The following is a 25,685-nucleotide window of genomic DNA, read 5'->3' on the forward strand; positions in this document are numbered from 1 at the left end:
TCCATATCAAAATAACCAACAGCATTCTTCAACCAACTAGAGCAAACAGTTCTAAAATTCATATGGAACTACGAAAGACCCCGAATAGCCAAAGCAATCCTGAGAAGGAAGAATAAAGCTCAGGGGATCATGTTCCCCAACTTCAAGCTCTACTGCAAAGCCACAGTACAGTAATCAAGATCATTTGGTATTATTGGCACAAGAACAGACTCACAGACCAATGGAAGAGACTATAGGGAGCCCAGACATAAAGCCAAGCATACATGGTCAATTAACATATGATAAAGGAGCCATGGACATACAATGGGGAAATGACAGCCCCTTCAACAACTGGTGTTGGCAAAACTGGACAGCTACATGCAAGAGAACAAAACTGGATTACTGTCTATCATCATACACAAAAATAAACTCAAAATGGATCAAAGACCTGAATGTAAGTCATGAAACCATAAAACTCTTAGAAGATAACATAGTCAAAAATCTCCTGAATATAAACATGAGCAACTTTTTTCTGAAAGCATCTCCTCAAGCAAGGGCTACAAAAGCAAAAATGAACACATGGGACTACATCAAACTAAAAAGCTTCTGTACAGCAAAGGACACCATCAACAAAATAAAAAGACATCCTACGGTATGGGAGAATATACTTGTAAACAACATATCTGACAAGGGGTTAACAACTAAAATATATAAGGAACTCACACATCTCAACACCCAAGAAGCAAATAACCAGATAAAGAAATGGGCAGAGGATATAAACAGACAATTCTCCAAAAAAGAAATTCAGATGGCCAACAGGCACATGAAAAGATGCTCCACATCACTAATTATCAGAGAAATGCAAATAAAAACCACAATGAGCTATATCACCTCACACCACTTAAGATGGCCAGTAACAAAAAGACTAAGAACAACAAATGCTGGCAAGGATGTGGAGAAAGGGGAACCCTCCTACACTGCTGGTAGGAATGTAAGCTAGTTTAACCATTGTGAAAAGCAATATGGAGGTTCCTCAAAAAACTAAAAATAGAAATACCATTTGACCCAGGAATTCCACTCCTAGGAATTTACCCAAAAAATATAATTTCTCAGATTCAAAAAGACATATGCACCCCTATGTTTACTGCAGTACTATTTACAATAGCTAAGATATGGAAGCAATCTAAATGTCCATTAGTAGATGAATGGATAAAGATGTGGTACATATACACAATGGAATATTATTCGCCATAAGAAAGAAACAAATCCTACAATTTGCAACAACATGGATGGAGTTGGAGGATATCATGTTCAGTGAAATAAGCCAGGCGGAGAAAGGCAAGTACCAAATGTTTTCCCTCATTTGTAGAGCATAACAACGAAGCAAAACAGCAACAGACTCACAGACTCCATGAAGGGACTAGCGGTTACCAATGGGGAGGGGTGGGGGAGGCTGGGTGGGGAGGGAGGGAGAGGGGGATTCAGGAGTATTATGACTGGCACACATGCTGTGGGGGGGATCATGGGGAAGACAGTGTAGCCCAGAGACGGCAAATAGTGACTCTGTGGATCTTACCACAGTGATGGGCAGTGATTGTAATGGGATATGGGAGGGACACAATAACATGGGTGAATGTAGTAACCACATTGTTTTTGCATGTGAAACCTTCATAAGAGTGTATATCAATAATACCTTAATAAAAAAAATACATAGAGAGAACCAAGATGGCGGCATGAGTAGAGCAGTGGAAATCTCCCAAAACCATATATATTTTTGAAAATACAACAAATATACAACTCTTCCTAAAAGAGAGACCAGAAGACACAGGACAACAGCCAGACTACATCCACACCCACGAGAACCCAGCACCTCGCGAAGGGGGTTAGATACAAGCCGTAGCCCAGTGGGACCCGAGCGCCCCTCACCCCAGCTCCTGGTGGGAGGAGAGGAGTTGGAGTGGGGAGGGAGAGGGAGCCCAGGACTGCTAATCACCCAGCCCTAGCCATCCACACCGGAGCACAGACACACAGTGCATGCGTGGGGTGCTGGAAACTAGGGAAACAGGACAGTAAGACCTGTGAGCGGGTCCCCACAGCCGGCGCACCCAGGACAAAGAAAAGCGAGTGTTTTTTGAAAGTCTTAAAGGGACAGGGACCCCACAGCTGGACGGAAGCACCCTGGGACACTTAGCCCAGCAGCTGGGAATCACTGGGAACTCTGGGCGCCTAAACCCCCGCAGCACAGCTCGGAGGCCCCTCACTGCGATAAACAGCCTCCTGCCTGTTCCCCCTCCAACGCGGCTCCGCCATATTGGAGCAGCAGCCTGAGGCAGGCCACGCCCACACCACTGCAGCGCTAAACAAACTCCACAGGGGCCAGGCAAGATCAGAAGCCCCGTCTGCACGCAGCTGCCCAGCACAAGCCGCTAGGGGCCGCTGTTCTCCCAGGAGAGGAAGGCCATAAACTGGCAAGAAGGGACTTTCTCTGACCCAACACACGTGCCAGCTCCCCACAAATATATCTATCGCCATGAAAAGGCAGAAGAAATTGATACAGACCAAGATCACAGAGGCAAACCCTGAGAAGGAGATAGACCTAACCAGTCTTCCTGAAAAAGAATTAAAAATAAAGCTCATAACCATGCTGATGGAGCTGCAGAGAAATATGCAAGAGCTAAGGGATGAAGTCCGGAGGGAGATTACAGAAATGAAACAATCTCTGGAAGGATTTATAAACAGAATGGATAAGATGCAAGAGGCCATTGATGGAATAGAAACCAGAGAACAGGAACGCATAGAAGCTGACGCAGAGAGAGATAAAAGGATCTCCAGGAATGAAACAATATTAAGAGAACTGTGTGACCAATCCAAAAGGAACAATATCCGCATTACAGGGGTACCAGAAGAAGAAGAGAGAGAAAAAGGAATAGAAAGAGTATTTGAAGAAATAATTGCTGAAAACTTCCCCAAACTGGGAGGAAATAATCGATCAGACCATGGAAGTGTACAGAACAGAAAGGACCCAAGGGGGACAACACCAAGACACATAATAATTAAAATGGCAAAGATCAAGGACAAGGACAGAGTTTTAAAGGCAGCTAGAGAGAGGAAAAAGGTCACCTACAAAGGAAAACCCATCAAGCTATCATCAGACTTCTCAACAGAAACCTTACAGGCCAGAAGAGAATGGCATGATATATTTAATGCAATGAAAGAGAAGGGCCTTGAACCAAGAATACTGTATCCAGCAAGACTATCATTTAAATATGAAGGAGAGATTAAACAATTCCCAGACAAGCAAAAGTTGAGGGAATTTGCCTCCCACAAACCACCTCTACAGGGTATTTTAGAGGGACTATTCTAGACAGGAGCACTCCTAAGACTAAACAGATGTCACCAGAGAAAATAAAATCACAGCAAAGAAAGCAGACCAACCAAATACTAACTAAAGGCAAAAAATAAAATCAACTACCCACAAAAGCAGTTAAAGGAAGCACAAAAGAGCACAGAACAAAACACCCAACATATAAAGAACGGAGGAGGAGGAATAAGAAGGGAGAAAAATAAAGAATGACCAGTGTTTAAAATAGCTCAATAAGTGACTTAAGTTAGACAAAGAAGCTAACCTTGAACCTTTGGCAACCACAAATCTGAAGCCTGCAATGGCAATAAGTACATATCTTTCAATAATCACCCTAAATGTAAATGGGCTGAATGCACCAATCAAAAGACACAGAATAACAGAATGGATAAAAAAGTAAGACCCATCTCTATGCTGCTTACAAGAGACTCAACTCAAACCCAAAGACAATAGGAACAAAGAAAGACTGAAGGAACAAAACAGCAGCAGAATCATAAAACCTAAGAATGGACTAACAGTTACCAAAGGGAAAGGGACTGGGAGAAAGGGAGGTAAGGGAGGGATAAGGGTGGGGAAAAAGAAAGGGGGCATTACGATTAGCATGTATAATGTGGGGGGGGGCATGGGGAGGGCTGTGCAACACAGAGAAGACAAGTAGTGATTCTACAGCATCTTACTACGCTGATGGACAGCACTGTAATGGGGTTTGTAGGGTGGGGTTCGGTGAAAGGGGGACCCTAGTAAACATAATATTCTTCATGTAACTGTAGATTAATGACAACAAAATAAATAAATTAATTGATTAAAAAATAAAATAAATAAATAAAAATACAGGAAAAAGCCTTCATGACCTTGGGGATAGACAAAGATTTCTGAAATTAGACACAAACAGCCTGAGCCATATAATAGTTATAACAGACTTAATCAAAATTAAAAACTCATCTTTCAGAGACACCATTAAGTAATCAAAAGACAAGCTAGAAAATGGGAGAAAGTGTGCAGTACACATTAATCTACCAAATAACTGATACCCAAGAACAGGCAAGTAATTATTATAATTCAATAATAAGACAAAAACCAAATAGGAAAATGGTCAAAATACATGAACAAGTTGACAGAAATATACAAATAGCAAATAAGCACATAAGATGCTCACCATCATTTGTCAGCAAAGTACTGCAAATGAAAACCATGAGAGACCACTACAGAGCTCCTAGAATGGCTAAGACAAAGCAAACCAAAAGCCAAAAAAGCCCTGACAATACCAAATGCTGACAAGAACGTGGAACAAGAAACTTCCTCTCATAAATCACTGGTGGGAATGCAAAGTGGTGCAGCAACTTGGGAAGACAGTCTGACAGTTTCTTATAAAGTGAAACATACCCCTACAACATGACCCAATAATCCCACTCTTAGTTATTTAGACAAGTGAACTGAAAGCGTATGTTCACACAAAAACCTGTATGCAAATGTTTATAGCAACATTATTTATAATCAGCAAAAAGGAGAAACAATCCAAATCTCCTTTGACTGATGAATGAATAAACTGTGGTACATCCAATAGGGCAGATTACTACTAAGCATTATAAAGGAACTAACTACTGATACAGACAACATGGGTAAACCTCTAATGTTGACCTAAGTGAAAAAAGCCAGACCAGAAAGGCTATAGGGACAGAGAACAGATCAGTGGGTGGAGGGAGGGGTTGACTTCAAAGGCTAATTTTTGTGCTGATGGAACTATTCTGTATGTTGATTGTGGTGAGATACATGACTATGCATTTATCAAAATTCATTGGCCCATATACCACAAAGAGTGAACTTCAAAGGGTAATTTTTGTACTGATGGAAATATTCTGCATCTTGATTGTGATGAGATATATGACTATGCATTTATCAAAACTCATTGGCCCATATACCACAAAGAGTGAATTGTATTGCATGCAATTAAAAAAAAAACTGCAGTGATAGATAACAAATCAGAATTTCTAGGGTGTGGGTTAAGGAAAAGGACTGACTTCAAAGGAACATGAGGGAAAATTATTTGCTGATGTAACTTGTATATCTAGACTGTGGTAGAGCTTATACAATTTTATGCAAATGTCAAAACTTATAGAATGGTACACTAAAAGGGGCAAAATTTACTATATGTAAATTATACATCTATAATCCTGAATTCTAAAAAACTGAATACCATACACACCAGAATGGCTAAACTAAAGAGACTTACAACACCAAATGCTCTCAAAGATGTATATCCAGGATTTATGAACTGATGAGAATGTAAAATGGTACAATCACTATGGGAAAAGTTCTGACAATAAAACCAAACCTGTATCTACCCTGTGACCCAGTCACTCCATTCCTAGGTATTTACTCAGGAGAAATGAAAACATATACACAAAGACTAACTCACAAATATTGATAGCAGTTTTATTCATAATAGCCCCAAACTAGAAACAATGCAAATGACCCTCATAAGGTGAATATTTAAGTAAAATATCATTTTCTATATGATGAAATACTATTGTACAAACTACTGATACTCATCAAAGTGTAAACTTTAAATGGACATAGACTGTATGTAACTTAAACTCCAAAAAGTTAATAAAAAAATCCAGTAGCAATGAAAAACTCACTGATATATTTGACTACAAACAACTTTTAAAAAACCTTTTACATGACAAAAACCTGATAAAGTCAAAAGCAGTAGAAAATATTTGCAACTTACATAATCACCAAGGGCTAATGTCCCTAACATTTACAGAACTTGCAAAAAATGTCAAGGGAAATACATCAAAAGTTCAATAGAAAAATGGGCAAAAGACGTGAACAGACATTCTACACAAAAAGATATAAAAATGGCTCTTAAACATATTGAGATGCTCAGCCTCACTCAAAAAAAAAATCCCAAAATAACATACAGAGATACTATAGGCATTGTCACTGACATCACAAAAACAGGCAGCCAGTCGCAGAAGAATATGACACCATCTATGAAACACTTTGAAAAGTAAGATACTTGAATCTAACCATGCCTCTAAATCCAACTACCAATTTATAGGAAATACAGAAAATAGGAAGAGCATGTTAAACTATACCGCAGGGATTCAAACAGCAAAATACATACTATAAGAAATTCCTCAGACCTAAAAACATGGTTTCTTCAAAAATAAATTCCGAGAGAGTAGGGAGAATGGAACTAGAGGAGGAATTAATAAATTAAAAGACTTAAAAAGACTTAAAATTCACAACAAATGAACCTTAAACTCTGTTTTTAAAAAAAACACTGACATACTTAAGAAAATTAGAAATCTGAATATTGCCTAATGATAGCAAGGAAATGGCATATATTTTCAGTGTGATAATATGCATGTATTGTGGTTATGAAAAAACTAATCCTTCTCTTTTTAGAGATTATTTATTAATACAGAGATAAAATAAAATATTATCTGAATAATTTGGGGGGAGGGAATAGATGAAGAAGGCATGTCCTGGGTTGACAGTTGTTGAGGCTAAATGATGGGTACTTAGTTAATATGATTCTGTCTACTTTTGTGGATGCTCACAATTCTTCATAATAGGAAAGCTCAAAAAAATCTACACTACACAATGATACCATTTCTCATGTACGAGATTGGCAAAAATTCAAAAGCTTGAACACATATTGGTGAGGCTGTAAGAAAATAGGGACTCTTACATTGCTGGTGAGAATGCAAAATGGTACAACTCTACTAAGTTAAACTGGGTGCTATGTAACAAAATCACATACACATTTACCCTACTGCCAGCAGTCCTATTTGCTATTTGTAATTGTGAAACTCCATTTTATGTACATGATAGTATTTTATGGGCATGACAGGATAATGTAAACATATTAATGCTATGATTACATTTAAAATAAAAGTAATAAAACATTTATTTGTTTGTTATTAGGGACCAAGATTCCCTGGAAGAGAAAAGATGTACAAATAAAAAAGGAAAAATTCTACACAATGGATCTGAATTAGAGATATTAGGAACTTATGACTTTGAAAATATGACAGTAACAGAAAATTACCACTTAACAATGCCAGTATCATCACTGATTTAAGCAAGGCTCTTCAATAAACACTAAAACCAATAGATATCAGGTTGTCAGGGAACAGAATATTCATAACTTCAAAATATCATCCCCCAGTTTTCTAATTACAAAGAGAAAAACGTTATCTTTGCCATGGAGACATCTTATAGCCCCCACCTTTACTAAGTGATTTAGTATCTAATGAATCTAGAAACTAGATAGTAATAAATACCACTTCTCTCTTAGTAGACCATGTATCATGATTCCATTGACACAAACTATTCCAGAATGGGCAAATCCATTAAGACAGAAAGTAGATTAATAATTGCCTAGAGATGGGCGGATGGGAGAATGAGGAGTTGCCTAGGGATGGGAGGATACAGAATTTCTTTTTAGGTTGATAAAAATATTATAAAGGTGTTTGTGGTGACAGTTGCACACCTCTGTGAATATACTAAAAATGACTGAATTGTATGCTTTATAAATGGGTAAATTACATGGTATGAATTATACTTCAATAAAGCTGCTCTTTAAAAAAGAAAGAATTACAATTGTATTTGATTCCAGAGACATCAGAAACCCTAATAAACATTTCATCTCCCAGACCTCTGAATGTTAGAATTTCCCAGGGGGTGGTCGATGTACTTCTTCTCTATATATATTCAGTCTCTTGGTGAGCTCACTACTCACATAGGTCCAAATACTGATGACTTGCAATTGCTACCTCCAGCCCCGGACACCCCAGTGAACTCCAGACTCATGAATACAACTGCCTACTCTGCAGAGCTACTTCTCTAACAGAGACCTCAAACAGCTCCAGATACCCCCTTAGAAACCTGTTCCTTTCTGTCTTCCCCATCTCAGTAAACTGCCACTCCCTTTTTCCAGCTGTTCAGGCAAAATATCTTGGAGTCAGACTTGAATGAGTCTTCTTTCTCCCTCATTCACTGTCCAATCCATCAGCGAAGTCTGTTGGCTCCATCCTCTAAATATATCCAGAATCCCACCACTTCTCCTCACTTGCATTGCTGCCACTGGTCCAAGCCACCATCACCACTCAACCGGATTGATGCCAGGACTTCCTGGCTTCTGCCCTTCACTCCGTTCTCCCCACAGCCATCAAAGTGATCCCATTAAAACAAACATTCAAGTTTTATTCAATAAACACTTGAACATATTACTACTTACAAAGCACCATTCTAAATATTTAAATATTGTTTATTTAGCCCTTACAACATTACTAGTGAAAAAATTTTACTGATGAAAAAAGGAGGATTTTTTTATAAAACATGTCCAAGGTTACATGGTTAAGAAGTAGCAGAGCCAGGCCTCTTCTTGCTCTAGAGCCCATGCTCTTCAGTAGTATGTAATGTCATTACGCTCAAAACCCTTCAACTTTGGCTGCTTATTAGAATTACGTGCAAGTTTTTGAAAATCCTCATGCCTTGGCTGGATACCCCCAGACCAATTAAAATCAGAAACTCTAGAGATGGGATCCAGGCATCAGTACATTTTCAAATATTCCCAGATAATTCCAGTGGTCAGCCAATGCAATCCCACCTCACTGAAAGTAAAAATCAAAGCCCTAGAAATACAGGCAGGCCTCACCACCCCTTTTACCTAATACCCCCCTCACCTCACTAATCTGGCCATCAGGCTCCTACTATGCCAGACAAGGTTCCCACTCAGGGCCTTTTTAACTCAATTGTCAGTGAAGGCTTCCCTTGATACACTATCTAAAACCGCAAAAGCTCCAAACTGCCCTACTACTTCCCACCTCCCTTCTCTGCTTTATGTTCTTCTCTTTAGCATTTAGAGCTAACAATATCATTTACTTACTTATCTATTTCTTGTTTCCCCACACTGGAATGTATGCTCCATACAGCAGATACTTTTTTCTATTTACTACTGTTTCTCTAATGCCTAAAACAGTGGCTGGTACATGAAGGGCACCCAGGACCTACTCGTTGAATGAAGTATTAAGGAACCCATAATTACCACAACCAATTTTAATGCTTAAGTTTCCAGAACGGAAGCTTCTTTTCCTCATCAGACAAGCATATATCATTTAGCAGACTGAACTGACTGATTTGTCTAGATGATGGAAGAAAAAAGGTTCAAACACTTTATTTCTATTTGGATTTATATTTTTAGTAAAGTTAGTACGAGGCAAAAACAGATATTATATTAAAACGTCCCCAAAATTTATCCTTCAGCTTATGTTTTAAGGTATAGTTAGATCATAGAAGCAGTCATAAAGTAACTTATGCACAGTTAATACTTCAATCAGGAACCAGGAAGAAAGCCAAAAAATTATTTTTAAAAAATTCTGGAAGTGACAGAAGAAAGAAAAATTAAATTCTGCATAGTGAGACCCCATCAGGCCCACATCTGATTTCAATGTAACCAGATGTTGAGTGGGACTAGTCTTGTTGTACCCATATTGCTGACAAACACAGAGCTGAGGATATACAGACATCAAGGAACAAACACCTGTGGAATCCAACCAGCACTGACACCTGTTAGCACACACATACCCCTCAGGGCTCTGGCACCCTGCCCATTACTTCACTCTACACAAGCAGCTGACAAAAGAGAGGGGGAAAATCACAAGCCTTCCAAGTCTTCAAGGAGAACACAGGGAAAGGAAGGGAGTATTTACCCCAAAGCAGTAGTGGGAACCCTCCAAGAGAAACATTCACCAAGATAAGCAGTGTCTACAAGGAGAAGAGACTGGCATCTCATCCTCCAGGTGATGACTTCTTATCAAATAAACTGAGTGGCTGATACTGTGCCTATTTGAGCAAGGGGACCAAAAAAAAAAAAAAACTGATGAGAAATGGCAGGGCACAGAAAGGGGGCAGACATAAGCAGCCTGCCTGCCACCATCTGGCATCACAAGAAATTGAATTTCTAGGGGTCTGCATGGAAACACAGAAGGTAGGTGGATCTGAACTGTCTCCCTGTTACCAAAAACTCTGGCTGCAAATAGAAGAGATCTCCAACCCACCTCATTCCCAACATACTCATGGGAACTAAGGGGTGGACTGACAGAACAGGAATAAGAAGGTAGAAGTGTAGGTTAAAAAAGGCTTACCCACAGCAAATTTCATGTCCAGGAACAGTATGCAGTGGGGAGTCTCCCTGTAAGACCTCACCAAAAATTCCAGTTTGGACTCTGATCAGTGGACACAATGGCTTGTCATGTTAATCAAAAGAGGGCTTTAACAGCACCAGCTAATAAATACTAGCCTTGTTACACTTTTCTTATTCCTGTCCAAGGAGACCCAAGGAGGAAAGGGAAAGAGGTACCAGGCACATACCACAATCCCTCACCACTCCAAGTGCTTCAAGCAGTAAGTGGCCTGACACTGAGGTAAGGGATGAAAAGAGCTTTAGACTGAATTAGAGATTGAAGATTTAAACTGAAACAGATTAGACTGGAAGCTTTTAGCGTGAATGATAGAAAAGCTATCATTTGCCCATGATGTCATGAGGCAAGGCAAGAGGGGAAAAAAGAGGAAGAGCCTACAAATCATAGCTGAAAGCAATGAATGGTGAAAAAATAAAGCTGTATAATGTTTGTTCTCACCAACCAACTGCTCAATAACCTGAAGACATATGGAGCAGCATTACTGCCCTTAGTAATGAAAGGGTACACCTGACATGGAAATTCCCATGGGGGATTTACTACTGTACCAGGTAAGATGCTACACTGGAAGTCCTCTGAGATCACTTTCAGTTCTAAGTGCCCATGACTATCCTTTCTTCAAGAAGACGGCAAATTGAATACAACACCCAGAGTTCCATAGTTAAAACTATAAAAGGCTAGGCTGTGTAAAAAGTAATACCACAACTTTTTGGAGAATAAAACTATCAGATGGACAAGTCTGATGAGGGTTCATTGTGAGAAAAAATATTTAAGACTTAAAAATTAAAATACATTTAAGACTATGAGTTATTTAAATGTTTAAAAAAATCCTAAATGATTCTTTTACATTCAACAGAAATTTCAATTCAAAGAAGGCTAATGTAAAAACTCCCAAAACACAGTCTTCCTGCATCAAAGCAATTCAACTACTCAAAAGGTTTACCAAAATAAACAGCAAACATATGTTTGCTTAAGTATCTTCTAGAAATTATAAACTCACATTTTCTTTATCTCATAGCGGCTACTAGGAAAAAAAAATTGCAGTTCAAATGGTTTAATGTTACTCATTATGCATAACAGAGTCCTGTTGCTGTAACAAATACTAACAGGAATCTTTACTTTTAAATAAAAAAATCCCATATTTTTATGTTTCTAAAAATAATCAAGATTATAGACAAGCATCTAAAGCCACCAAGTTTCTGCCCTAAAAAATCCTTTCTGATACCATGTCATTAAATTTTCAAATGCTGTGTACTTATAAATGGTCAAGAAATTAAAACTAATTCTAATATTTATCTACTGAAGCCATTTTATTGTATCACTACCAATCTGAAATAAGAGAATCATCTTGAAATTTAAAATCAGATTTTATTATTACCAAAAATAAAATGCTCAAGCATGTGAAAAAGTATTATTAGTATGCTACTCAGCTCACAGCTGAGGCAGTTGCCGCTATTGGACATGAAATTTTGTATCTAATAAAATCAGAGTGTAACTATTGTCACATCTGAATAACTATTACATTCTGTCATAAAACTATTAATTTTTCCCATTCTTAAATGACAGAGCTATTTAAACAAGAACAACTATTCAACATTAAACAATTATTTCAATGTCACAGTCTGAATTAAGTTATGTTAACAAATTACTTCACAGCTTTCATTCTGTGTACAAATTATCACACAAAGTAACTATGGGTTTTGCACTATGACTATAAGAATTTTCAGGCTTAAATAAATCATTTTTTTAAAGCTGCATTAAATGTTTTTAGAGAAAAAGCCCCTATAAAAATATAAAATGTTTCCATCTTTCCAAAACACTTTTCTAGAAGTATTCAATATCATCACATCCTACATTAACAACCAACACGCCAGTATTGCCTTCATTGGCTGTTTAAAGAAAATAACCCAGTGTTGTTCTTAATGTTCTTAAACACTTCTAAAAAGGTCTTTCCGGCTTATGAACTCATGGTAGTTTCCTAACAATTGTATACTTATCCTGTCTTACTGTCTCTTCTGGTCTATGACAAACTCAAATTTACACACCACCTCTGTTTCCTATTTTGCTACATTGCTTAAACTGGAAATACAAAGATACAACAAACCTGCTACTTCTCCTCTCTCCAAAGCAACAATAAAAATACAAGATAAAGTGAGATATGAAGCAGTTTCAATACATATAAATCACATCTTTTTTAAAGTCACAAAAGTTACTGACTGCTTACCACAAAGGGCAATTTCGCTTACACATACACTCTTCAAGAGAAACCTGTCAATGAGTACACTGTAGGGTTTATAGCACTAAAAAATTAACTATTAACTCAAATTCTGCAAAGTTTAAATAGCCGTGTTTAAATCTATATGTATTCTAAAATGTAATTTCCCTTGGGAATTTCTGTCCAAGATAAGGACTAATTAAACTCTATTCGGGGAATATTTTTTGTCACAAGTGTATTAACATGAAAATTTGAGTATGAAAAATAGGAATTTTAGTCGGAATCAACATTACTATTTGAAATAACAGTTTAAGTTCTCCACATTGTGAAGAAAAATGTAGTTTTACAAAATGATTTTTCAAGTTTTTCTCTGAATCACATCAAGCTTATCCAAATTTTGCTGTAAAGTATTTCAATGGCATTAAACTAACATAGAAAGTATGTAAACTGAGTGCTTGGGAGGAAATAAAGCAGATTGATCAGTAGTTCTCAGATAAAGGACAATGGTATAAACTTCATACTGAACTATTTGTTCCAGCCTTTAAACACACAGGAAATAAGATTTTCTAGCTAGAAAACTAATTCACAAAGGGCAGTGACTTCATTAAAGCAAAGAGTATCTTATTAAAACAGATAACCATCAATCGTAAAAAAGAGAACACAAGTACTTTAAGATTGGACGGTGAAATAGAAGAGGGAAATGGCACAAACTGCCTCAATACTTTTTCCTTAAACCTCTTGGATCTGCTTCCAAACAGAGCATGAAATGACATCGAGTTTCATTATTTCTGTGTCCAGCCGACGGCAGATGCTCTGCTTTGGGGCACAGCCTAAGCAGGATTCTATCAAAGGCAATAAACACTATAAAGCACAAGCCCTCTTTCATTATGACTTTCCCCTCTGATGGTCTACCCAGAAGGGTCAATAGAAAGCATCTGAAACCACAAACCACTCAGGACAGCCCCAAAGCGGTGCGGCTGGCTGCTGGCCTCAAAGCTCAAAGACCTGGGTCCTGGTCGCCATTCTGGTCCTACCTACGTGACCTCGGGCGAGTCATTTTCAACTGTTGCACCGGCCACCTGCACCATTAAGGTGCGAAGGTGTAGCACTAATACTGCATGATGCTATGATACAGGGCGGTGTCGACTTATGACTGCGGGTCCTAAAGTGAAAGCGCATCAAAATATGAGAAAACGATGCCGAGGGCGGTTGAGTCCCCGTAGGCACAGCCCTGGAGTGCAGCCACTCCGACAGGCGTCGCCCGCCGGGAATCCCCGGACAGCTGGCCGGCGCAGGGCGTCCAGGAGGAGGGCGCGACTCTACTTTTCAGCAGAGCCACCGAGTAGCTGCTCGTCGGGGACCGCCACCGCCGCTGGCCTCCCGCCCTCCACTGCCGGACGCTGGCGACCGCTGAGGTCAGGAAAACAATAAAGGAGCCGCGGGAAGAGGACGCCGCCCCCTCCCGCCGCCCCGGAGCTCGCGCGCGCAGGTGAGCCGGCGCCGCGGCCTCGCCCAGGTGCAGCTGCGCGGCGCGGGCGCGCGGGGACAGTGGCCACCGGGAGCAGCGACCCCGCGCCGCCGCCAACCGCCGCCCCGCACTCACCAGCGCCCGCCGGCCCCTCCGCGGACGCGCGGACTCCTCCCAGCTCGCCTCAGCCGCCGCGGCGCTCCCGGGGCCCAGCCCCGCACCCCGCCCCAGAGCGGCCGCGCTCCTCACACCGAACTTCCCCGCGGCTCCCGGCCCAGAGCACCCGGCCGCCGCGGCCCCGGCTCCCACAGGCACTGAGCGGCCGGAGCGGCGCCCACGACGGCACGACTGCGCACTGCGCACGCGTGCCCGCGCCGCCTCAGCCCCCACCCCCAGACGGCGGCGGAGATTCCAGAGCCGGCACGCGCAGCCCGCGGAGACTACAAGTCCCAGCAGGCGCCGCGCGAATCCCGGCGGTGTGACGGGCCGGGTATCAAGAGTCTTCCTGGTTCAGGGGCGGGGTCCTAGGCGCTCAAGAGAGGGCCGCGCGCGGAGCTCTGGACGCTGCGATGCATCCTGGGATTCGTAGTTTTGGAGGACGACCGGGTCTGGCCGGGGTGGAACTCGGGTTTCTCTGATGGCATCACCCAGAGCTTGAAGGCATAAGTATCTTTAAAAACAGGCTTCTTCCGTTTGCAGATGATGTGTTTGCAAGTTGTCCCATCATCGGTCCAGAAAACATAAATCCATAGGCTGCTGGGTGACCCTGAGAAAAACGCTTTCCAGCTGTGCACGCCATTTCTTTCTTGGCTCATCACCATTTCTCTCTCTCCACCTCCTATTTAATAAAACAAGGAGGCTAAGAGAAACCTACAGGATTAGTTGAAATTCAGGAGTGATGGAGCGTAAATATGTTTTCTCATAAATATTTAACATATTTGTTGAACACCTGCTATGTGCCAAGCCCTTGATAGGCCCTGGTCACACATCTGAGAACAAGACCGACACTGTCCTGCCTGCCCCCAAGGTGTCCACAGTCTGTAAGGGGAGCTACTAGTCCTTAAACAAGCAAGATAATTACAGATTTTAATGCAATGGAGAAACTAAGCAAGTTAAAAAGAAAACTGGTGGGGACGGGGAAATTTTAAAGAGGGTGGCTCTCTGAAGAAGCAATTGAGCTGGAAGCTAAAAAATGAGAATTATTCAGATATGCAAAGAGCTAGGAAAGAATTACATGCCATACCCTAGTAGTAAACAGTAGGCCCTCAATATTTGTTCAGTTTGTGTCCTTCCTTTCCTTCCCTTGCAAGGCTTAAGATCCCATCCTTCCCTTTCAAAATCTTCATCAATGCCTTTCAGAACATCCTTCTGATGCTGGGATTCTTGTTTGCAGAGTCAAAGAGTGAACTTAGCAAACACCCAAGGTAGGAGAGCCAGGGAAAGACTTTTACTTAGCGATACAGTGAGAGGACAGAGCTCCTGGCTCACGCCAGGAGGGGACAAGAGAGCCGTGATGGTGCATTGTCTAGGGGATTTATAGTCGGTTGAGGATTTTCAGGAATGTAGGTAAAGGGCTAGGGGTGCAGAATTGTACCACCTGCCCTGCCCCCAAGGTGGACTGGGCTGTTGTCTGTTTGCTAGGGCTGTTTATAGTTGAGATACAGTGAGGTCACGGGTTATGCTGATACACTCTTGCAGAACACTCAAACATTCCAGGCTGAGTTGCTCCTGGCCTTTTGAGCTTTAACTGATCTCACTGAAGATGTCTATATTCCTAGTCTGGTATCTTTACCCTAGAGAATTAGTGTGACCTTGACTTTGCATAATGCTTAACACAGAGTTTAAATAGAGACTTCTTTGCACATTGTTACCCTGTTCTATCTGTAATTATCTTGCTTTGCTTTTTTTTTCCAGAGGCCCTCACCCAACTCTGACTACACCCACAGTCCCTGTCTCACTTCCTATGTGAAGATGTACAAGAAACAAATCAATATCCAGTGACAGGACAAGCTGTACAGCGACAAGAAGAGAAAACACGAGGTAAATGCCAGTGCGCCTGGTCACCTAGCAGGGACCCTGACTATTTAACCCCTTCTTTATTTCCGAACTAGGTTAGACATCTGGGCACTCAGCCTGGTCTCCTGACTCGATTCTGTGTATGGGGCAGAAAATCAGATTTGGAATTTGTCTCTACTAGGATCTTAAAGGAAACTTCGATATTATGGCATCTGAATCAGAGGTGAAGTAAAAACAGCCCTAGACTTACCTTGGAGACTTACCTGTGTGACCTTAGGTAAAGGGTGACCCTTTGCCTTTCTGAACCTCAGTGACCTCAATTGCTCCCTTTACAGAATGTTTCCTGAACCCCGTAAGCTGGTGGAGATAAAAACACCTTGCAAACTGCATGGAATGTTTCCATCCTGGCTGTTTCAGTCTGCTCTTCTTCAGCATCTCCAAAATGATTGTTCTGTCATCTTTTGAGAAACCTTAGCTGTGTAGTCTTGCAGACACCTATCTTCTGGAGGCCACATTTCTTCATCTGTATAATGGTAAAGCTGGCTAGAACATTGTTCTGGTCCACATGGTGGGATTTTGTTTTTTTAATTGAATGTGTAGCTGACATTTAAAAATACAGAGAATTCACATAAAAATCCAGATATCACCTGCCTGATCTCCCTAGACATTTGCGCTCACCTTTCCTAGCTAGAAGGTCTGAAAGGGGTCACCAGTTCTGGGATCCTAGAAGTTTCTTTATGGGATATTTGGGCCATACTAAAAGTAGAAAGAAAAATCCTTTTTTACCTGAAATTCAAATTAAAATATAGCATCTTGTATTTGAAAGCCCTAGCCCAGAGATCAGACCACTGAGGCAGAACCTCTTACTCCCCCGGGACAGGACTCAGAGGGAATCTTTCTCATCATTATTAATACCATTTGGTATTACTGACTGTTTTTAAATGATTCCTTTGCTCTTTGTCTAACAAGCCCCAAAGGTTGTTTGATACTGAGAGCCACATTTACAGACAACAAGGGAAGCGAGAGAAGGGACTCAACGGCCCAAAGACACACAGCAAGCTAATCCCAGGGTTACTCTGACGTTACACTAGCACCAGAACCTGTTAGCACCCTTCTGCGTGGAAGGCTCAGGATCAGCCAGTAAATGCGGCGACCAAAATAAAACAAATCAAAGCACTCTGCTTTTCATCCAGCCCTTTTTTGGATGGAGAGGTTTATTATGTAACAGTGCTTTCCATGTTATTAAAAAAAAAAGTATGTGGAATATTCCTGTGTTGAAATTACAGTCTGGGAGCAAACCAGGAACATTCAGGACCCACAGATGGCACTGAGGAATGGTGGAATATTCCATGGATCCTTGTCATCTGAAGAGAAGGGAGAGGAGTCTAAATTCAAGAATCTGAAATTTACCTTTAAAACCTCATTGTCATCATCATCATCATGCCTGTGTGCCTAAAGCATTCTGGATTTCATTCAAAATATTTGCGGGGCTCCTTCTACATGCTTACGTGCCACCCCTTGGGTCCCCAGATAGACATGAGCCCTTTGACAACACAAAGCAAAGCAGCCCAGAGAAGTTATGCAATTGATCCAAAGTCACACAGAAAATTATTGAGCCCTTGTTGCCTCTAATATTTGACTTTCTGCCCCTTGTGAATACTTCATATATCCTTTCCCTGCTTATTTTTTCCTCTTAACAAGGATCACTTTCCTGCATGTTATATATTTTAAGTGCTTTTCTTGTTTATTTTTTGCATGTCACACTAAAGTGTAACCTTCACAGTGATAGGGGTTTTATCTGTTGTGTTCATTGCTATATCCTCAGTGCCTAGAACAGAAATATTTGGCGAATGATGATTGCCACCAGCCCCCATCATGGACTGAGTCACAATCAGAAGTCAACAGGAGGAGCAACTCCAGATAGAAATCAGAAGCAAGATTAACTGTGAGCCCAACACTCTCTGAACCAGGGTTTATTCCTGTTGTGTCCCTTCCAGAGACTGGGTAGCAGAGAGTTAAAAACAGCTCTAACCTATTTTTCAATGTAAAAATGAAACCCGCATCCAGGTAAGGGAGCCGGTGGGGTCATGTTTGTGATTGAGGAATCAGAAGCTGGCCCTCCCGGCCCTCGCACGTACCTGGCCTTAGCCACGCGATAGGAAGGATGAGTCTCAGGAATTACCAGAGTGGGGCGGGATTAAGTGACCTGCCCAGAATACAGATCAGGTGACTGGATTCTCCTGGAGCTTTTCCTGTGTCCCAGGGCTGGAGAACAATCCTTCAAGGACCATCATGCCTACTGAGATGCAAGAACAGCATTTCTGAACAGGTCAGCAACCAAACCAAATTCCAAGTTCACAAAGGGAAAAAAAAAAACTGGGATTTAAGGAAGATGGTGGCTTCCAAGACTTTTGAGAGCAGAACCAAGTATTTCCTGTTTCAGGATCATCAGCAACACGGAAGGGAACCTGACACTGAATATCACCTAATGTCATAGGAGCCCTAGGTGACCCCAGCAGGTCCTGTGATCTCTGGGGCCTGGTGAGGTTCCCACCCCAACAGACACCCTAGGTAGATCATGTTTTAATTATCCTGACTGCATGTGGCAGGTCTGTGATGCTGATAAGCCCTACGATTGCAAAGTACAGAATGCCTGTTATCATGCAAACATGTGGACTCTTGCTCCAATATGACATGAAAACTCGAATGGGAAAATTTCCCAAAGCCGAATTGCTAATCCAGGGCCACAGATGGATTGCTAATTGCCACACTGAAGTGGGGGAACATTCTATAAGATGCAGGGCTCTTTCCAAAGTTGTGAGAGAATCTGGGAATGCATTCATTTTGGGCCTAATAATCTCCTTGGCCCATGGGATTCTTCCTCAGACTCCTGTAACTCACCTCTCCAACTCTAGTCAAGCTCTTCCTTAAGCCAGAAGCCACTGGTTCTCATCCATCATATCATTTATCAGAAGAGTTCATTTACATTTAATAACCAGCACCAATGCCTCAAGTGTTTAGGAGGACTCAGCACGGCAGCCCTCCACCAGCAGGCCCTGTGGACACGACGGGCAAACAAGGAGCATTGGCTCTGGAGTCAGCGGCACTGACTAGCTGTGACTTTGGCCTTGTTACCTTATTTCTCTGAGCCTCAACGTTGCCCCATCTGTAAGATGGAAATGATAACGATTGCTACCTTACAGCTTCATCATAAGTCTTAAAATGAAATAATGCACGTAAAGCCCTGAGCAGAGTGCCTGGCACATATTAATGGACCCTCAGTGTCAGCGACTGTATTCTTTAGTTGAGCCCAGTTCCCAAACTGTCCTGGCACATTCAGAGTTCTCACCTGGACAGTCGTGGGTTCTAGAATAACTTTGACTGCTACCTCTAGAGTAACTGTGACTGGGGTGGAAGTACCATTGCAGGCTGGGATCTTGGGGGATTCGGTATGGCTGGAGAGCACAGCCATTGATACAGTGCCGAAGAAGCAGAAGGGGCCTGCCTTGGAAGAACCCAGGGTTCCAGGTAAGAGGGATGTGTGGGCTGATTTTCTGTCACCTTGGCTGGGCTAAGGGATGCCTGGATAGCTGGTAAAACATTATTTCTTTGGGTGTCTATGAGGATGTCTCTGGAAGAGGTTAATATTTGATTCAGTAGCCTAAGTAAAGACCTCCCTCCCCAGCATGGGCATCATCCAATCCATTTAGGACCTGAATAGAACAAAAACATGGTGGCAGGGTGAATTCGGTCTCTCTGCTTGAACAGAGACATCCATCTTCTCCTGCCCTCAGACACTGGCACCCCTGGTTCTGTGACCTTTGTACTTAGACTGGACTACCACCACTGCCCCTTCACCCCCACCCCAATCTCAGACCTTTGGACTCAAACTGGAATGCACCACCATCTCTCCTGGGTCTCCAGCTTGCAGACAGATCACGGCACTTCTTGGCCTCTGTAGCCGCGTGAGACAACTCCTATAACAAATCTCCTCCCATCTTATCTATATCTCTGTATCTTTCAATATGTATACATATCTTCTTTGTTTCTCTAGAGAACACTAATATAGGGAGAATCCAATTTGCTTTCCCAAGTGCACGCTACCCGCTCTCTTCCTGGTCACAAAAACAAACAAACAAAGAAAGAACCAGAAATGGACTTAGACTGGAGCGGAACCGTGATGCTTACTTGTCACTTTCAATCATCTCTGACTTCTTCAAAAACATTTCAATTTCACCTGAAAGCTGGCAGGTCTCCCACTGCCTCCAAGCCCCTCCCCCCATATGCAGACTAACAGCAGGGGCAGCTCTAAAAATAGCCTGCCTTCACCAGACCCCCTAGCACGTAAATACGTCTTTGTTCCCGCTGGCTTTTAATAACTGTACTTTACGGTGAAACAAAAGCTGTAATCAGAGCCCAACAATGGAAGCCGCAGTCAGCCCTGAACAATACTCAGAATTCCCATGGCGATTCCCCCAGCTGCAGCTGTGAGAACCAGCAGTCTCAGGCGTGAATTCCATTCACGGTTATTCACCTAGTCCCACTGCTGCTCATGGGGATCATGGCTTTCCTGTCTCCTCAGGGGGGCTTGCAAGAGGCTGAAAAGGGATGCCAGGCCTGGGCCCCTGCCAAGAGCAGGCCATGCAGGTGTGCACAAGGGGGTTGGCCCTGAGAAGCCAACACAGTGACTTGTGACAGAGCCGGGCTGCCCGGAGGCTGGAGACTGCAGCAGCCATCGCCGCACCAGCAACTTCATGCAGGACTTCCTTCAGATCAAAGAGACCTGCACACTCATTTCCTCATCCAGCTCTGCAGCCTGCGCGTTCCAGGATAAGCCCAGCAGCTGGCGAACCCTGCCAGGTTCGAAGCCTGGAACCTTGGAGAGAGGTCTTTAAGAGGGAGGCATTACCCGAAGGGGTCCCAAGCTCGGCTGCATTTGGGGATCATTGGGGGTACTTTCTAACAATTCTTAGGACAAGATCCCAGCCCCAGACCAACTGAATTAGAATCTCTGGCAATGAGAAAGTGACATTGGTATTTTTTTCTTTTCTATTTTTGTTTTGTTTTGAAGGATAACTTAAATTTGGTGTAATTGCCTAAACCGTATCCTTCCACAACCCCTATGTTGAAGGCCCATCCTCAATGTGACTATATTCAGAGATAGGGCCTTCATGGAGGTAATTAAAGTTAAATGAGGTCATAAGGGCGTGGCCCTGATGCGAAAGGATTAGTGTCCAAATAAGAAGAGACACCAGAGCGCTGGCCCCTCCTCCCCAGCCCAGTGAAGACTCAGAGGAGGCGGCCCCCTGCTAGCCACCACGAGAGCCCTCACCAGGAACTGGGGCACGTTTCCACATCTGTAAATCGGACCTCCGGGCCTCCAGAACTGTGAGAAATACATTTCTGTTTAAACAACCCAGTCTGTGGTATTTTGTTCCAGCAGTCCTGGCTGACTGATCCGCATAGTAAAGTCTAGAACTCTACAGATTCAAACCCCAATAAACAGTGTAACTACAGCTCTGATCAAGATACATTTCTACCACTCCGCAAGGCTTCCTGTGCCAGCCAGCAGTGACCTCTATTCTGCTTTCTCTCACCTAGATTAGTTTTGACTGTTCTTGAACTTCATGTAATTGTAATTACACACAATGTTATATACCCTTTGGGGTCTAACTTCCTTTGTTTAACATTGGGTTTGTGAGGTTTATCTAGGTCACTGTGCTTATTATAGTTCTTTTTTATTGCTGTGTAATATTTCATTTTAGGAAAAAAGTGCAATTTGTCTATTCTCCTGTCGATGGACATTTTGGTTGCCTCCGTTTCTGTTTCTTTTTTCATGTTGCTTCTTCTGCCCAGCATGGCTTTTCCCTCCTGCCCCAACCCACTCTCATCTCCCTCAAATAAACCCTGCCTACTTTGAAAGGCAAGTATTAAGACACCAGCCAAACCTCATCCTCTCTGAGAATCTTTCTGACCTTTCAGAAAGAAGGACCCTCTCTCCTCTGTGACCCCACTTCTCCTATTTTTAAAGTATAGGGGTGACTGTTATAGGGAACCATGATTTCAAGGACAAGAACCATGTCTTCATTACCTCTGTAGCCTCAGGCTGTAGCACAGTGCCAGGAGATGGGAGGGTCAAGAAATAATTCCCTGTTTCTGGGAGACAGTCGCCATGCCATGGAGGGTGGGTGCGCTTGGGGCCAGATCTGGCTTTGAGAAGGGAGGCCAGCAGAAAGTAGGCAGGTCCCAGGCCTAGAAAAGGCCTCGAGACCCCAAAGGAGAGCCTGACAAAGCCCAGCGGGGCATGGTGGGCATGAGCATGGTGTGCAGTCCTCCAGGCTAAGCCCTGGTGACCTGATTCCAAGCTCCCAGGCTTAGCTCCAGATGCTGAGCCCCACACAGCACTGTGGAGATGAGCCTAGGAGCCTGTGAGAATGGAGCCCTGAGGAAGGGTATCAGTGGGCCCAGCCCCAAGGGACTGGGGACTGCCACATCCTGGCATGGGCAGGAACTCCTTTGCAAACACTACCACATGGCTTCGACCCCTCATGACCACCACCCCCTTCCAGTGGGGCATTTGGACCTGCCCAGGATGCTGGTCAGAGGATTCCTGCTGCAGGATTCCTTTTCTTTGGTTTCACTCTTGTCTTTCACTTAAGTCAATCCCTGCAGTTCTCCGTACAGCAGGACAAGCCAATGGCGCTGCTCAGAAAGCCCAGACTCTAGATGAACAGCTCTTCATCGGTTCCTGTTTTTCGTCATAGTGCTGATTATCTAATCAGCATTGTTTAAAGAACCTGCTTTCCCAAAGACCTAAATGATCACATCTCAGAAATTTAAGCTTTTTGCCTTAGGGGACTACTAATGACAGACAGACCGGAGATCAAATCTGTTTGCTGGCTGGATAACTTTGAGCCACTCCCTCAAGTATTCTGAGCTTCAGGTTCCTCATTGGCCAGATGATCACCTTGCTGCTTAAAGATGGTGAGGATGGGTCTTAGCATACAGCAGGTATTCCATAAGTGGCTATCATGATGGTGTCTACTGGGCTGTGAGAGAAGGTATGCACCCCCTACCAACCCCAGCCCTGTTCCTGGGCTCATCATTTTTATTTCCTAACAACAAACAGGTTTTCTCGAGAAGCTCTCCTGGTTATCCTGAAATGCTCTCCCCCACTTCATTCTGTGCCCACATGCTGCCCGCCAGACTGTTTGTTTTGGATGCAAGAGACCAGCCAGGGAGTGGCGGGCCTGTCCATGCGGTTCCTTGTAGCAAAAGTTGCTCCCTGAGTCATTGCTGGGAGAAGCCAGCACATCCAAGCACCTACACAGGCATGTCAGAGGGAGGATGCCCTGGGGGCAAGACCGCTGGGGGACAGGGTGGGTGCGCAGGCGGAGGGACAGGAGACAGAGGGCGTGTGGCCAGGCTCAAGGGATAGGCTTTATCCTGGGGAAATGGAGAGGGGGTGTTGAAGAGTTCCAAGTAAGAGAGGGGCACCATCAGATCTGCAGGCTAGAAGAGGCCTTCTGGATTCTTTAAGGTGTCCTTCTGGAAGGGAAGGCCCCACACCTCCTGCCTTTGCCCAACACAGGTTTCATGCTCTGGTCAAACCCCAAAACAGACTGTCTGCATCTCTGCTCGTTTCCTTGTCATTCTAGGCCCGGCTTGGTTCTGTCTTCTCCAGAAGCCCCTTCCAGCAGTTGTTCATCACTCCCTTTCCAGAACCCAGGGTTCTTTCCCACATTGCCAGTGGCCAGTCAGAACTTGCTGCCCCACTTAGCTAATCCTCAGAGCACAATGCTATGGAGAGAACAAAACCTTTGCACTCAGAAAACCCAAGTTCAAGTTCAGATTCTGTCTTTAGCAACTTGTGGTCTTTGGCGTATGACTTAACTTCTCTGAGCCACATTTTGCTCATTTGCACAATACGGCAATGTGATGTGTCTCCCAGGATTGCAGTTAGTCTCGTCAAGGCAGCGCAGATGCACTCTGTAGAGTGATGTTAAGCAAAAACCGGAAAAGGCGTGGGCTGCAGAGCCCAGAAGACCTGGGTGGGACCCTGGCTCTGTCACCAGCTGGTTGACTCTCTCTGGGCTTCCTTTCCTCTTCTGTAGGTAGGGAACTTAGTACCTGCCTCTGGGGTTAAGGTGAAGAGCAAGTATGTTAAGAGATCGGCACCATGTCTGGCACACAGTAGCCTGGCAATGGATGCTAGCACCCTGCCTTCCTCACAGCCAAACGACAGTGCTCTGGACACGGGAGTGTGTATGTGGTGGAAGAGGTGGTGGGCACGGGGTCTGACTGTCTCTGTGGTGAACAAAAACTCATACAAGGAGCCCCAGGAGGTGTCCAATCCACCCTCGACCTCAGGCTCCATGACATGTTCCACAGGATTCGCAGGTGCCAGTTTTCCGAGGGATTCACTGGCATGTGCAACTCCCCTGGACTTCTGTCTTGGACTCAGGGCCTTGGTTTGGGCCCTGGGCACCACTCCCAGCTGGCATGGCCCCCTTCTCTTTCCTGGGTCCTCTTCTCCTCTCCTGAGACCATCACACTATGCTCTGTTGGATATTGGGGTGCAGGGCCTCACAAAGACCTGCAGTCAGGGTAGGACACTTGACACCCAAGAGATGAAGTTTTGGCATCTTCTAATCATCATTGTTAAAAAGTATCCTGTCCACTTCCTGGACTCAGGTCATATACAAAGAGCCCCCACTTAATATCTTGACCTCTGGCTACATTCAGATGCTTACTTTTATTCAACAAATATTCTTTGAGCGCCAGGCATTATTCTGGGTACTTGGACTATATCACCGAAAGAAAAAAGATCCCCGTTCCAGTTCTCTTAAAGTTTCTGTTCTGTTAGGATGGGTTAGGTGGAGCCCCCCTGGGGAGATGAGAGGGACAGATAATGAACAATAGACATAATGAATGAAGAAACTGTACTGTCCATTGAAGGTGAAAAAGTCAAACCAAGTTAAGGAGATTAGGGATGCCAAGGAGGGGAGGGTGTGGTCAGGGCTGGCCTCATGGAGAAGGTGACACAGTACTCACACTTGAGGGCGGTGAGCCAATGAGCCGCACAGATGATGCTCACAGGAGAAGCACCCAGACAGGGTTATTAGTGGGAAGAACATCCACGAGCCTGTGTGATGGAACATTTTAAACTTTAGGCACTAAAAGAACAGCGCCTGGACCTATGAACCTTTGAAAATGATTAAAACCAAACCAAAAAAAAAAGCATTATTAGCTCCAAAATAAGAAAATGACAATATTGGGACATTTTATTAAGTGTCCACACATAATGTAACATTTTGTCAACTTCCTTAATTGTTCAATTGAGTGTTCAGATTTCATGACATTTAAAAATAATTGACTTCTTTCATGTCACAAAAAGTTCCCAAACGGACATGATTGCTAAGAAACCATATA

The 25,685-nt window shown here is 43.1% G+C and overlaps 1 protein-coding gene and 1 long non-coding RNA gene across 6 annotated transcripts in view; one reads left to right on the plus strand and one right to left on the minus strand.

The window, feature by feature from the left end:
* PLEKHA1 (pleckstrin homology domain containing A1) overlaps window positions 1-14,592 on the minus strand; it is a 65,101-nt gene extending 50,509 nt beyond the window's left edge. For 3 of the 4 annotated variants that reach the window (XM_037011235.2, XM_037011234.2, XM_073240251.1), the window contains exon 1: window positions 14,373-14,592. The gene's annotated coding sequence lies outside the window, so the exon portion shown is untranslated. The remainder of the gene's footprint in view (window positions 1-14,372) is intronic. The other variant, XM_037011233.2, reaches the window with a different exon arrangement.
* On the plus strand, window positions 63-21,668 carry LOC108396903 (uncharacterized). Of its 2 annotated transcripts, none has more exons than XR_001853070.3 (5): window positions 63-14,258; window positions 16,152-16,277; window positions 16,349-16,476; window positions 16,589-16,786; window positions 18,079-21,668. It is a non-coding gene; the product is annotated as an uncharacterized lncRNA (long non-coding RNA). The 2 variants fall into 2 exon arrangements; XR_012132982.1 differs by lacking the exon at window positions 63-14,258 and adding an exon at window positions 14,608-14,727.
* Window positions 21,669-25,685: the final 4,017 nt, after the last annotated feature.

The sequence above is a fragment of the Manis javanica genome, chromosome 7 (assembly GCF_040802235.1).
Source record: "Manis javanica isolate MJ-LG chromosome 7, MJ_LKY, whole genome shotgun sequence".
Taxonomy (NCBI): Eukaryota; Metazoa; Chordata; class Mammalia; order Pholidota; family Manidae; genus Manis; species Manis javanica.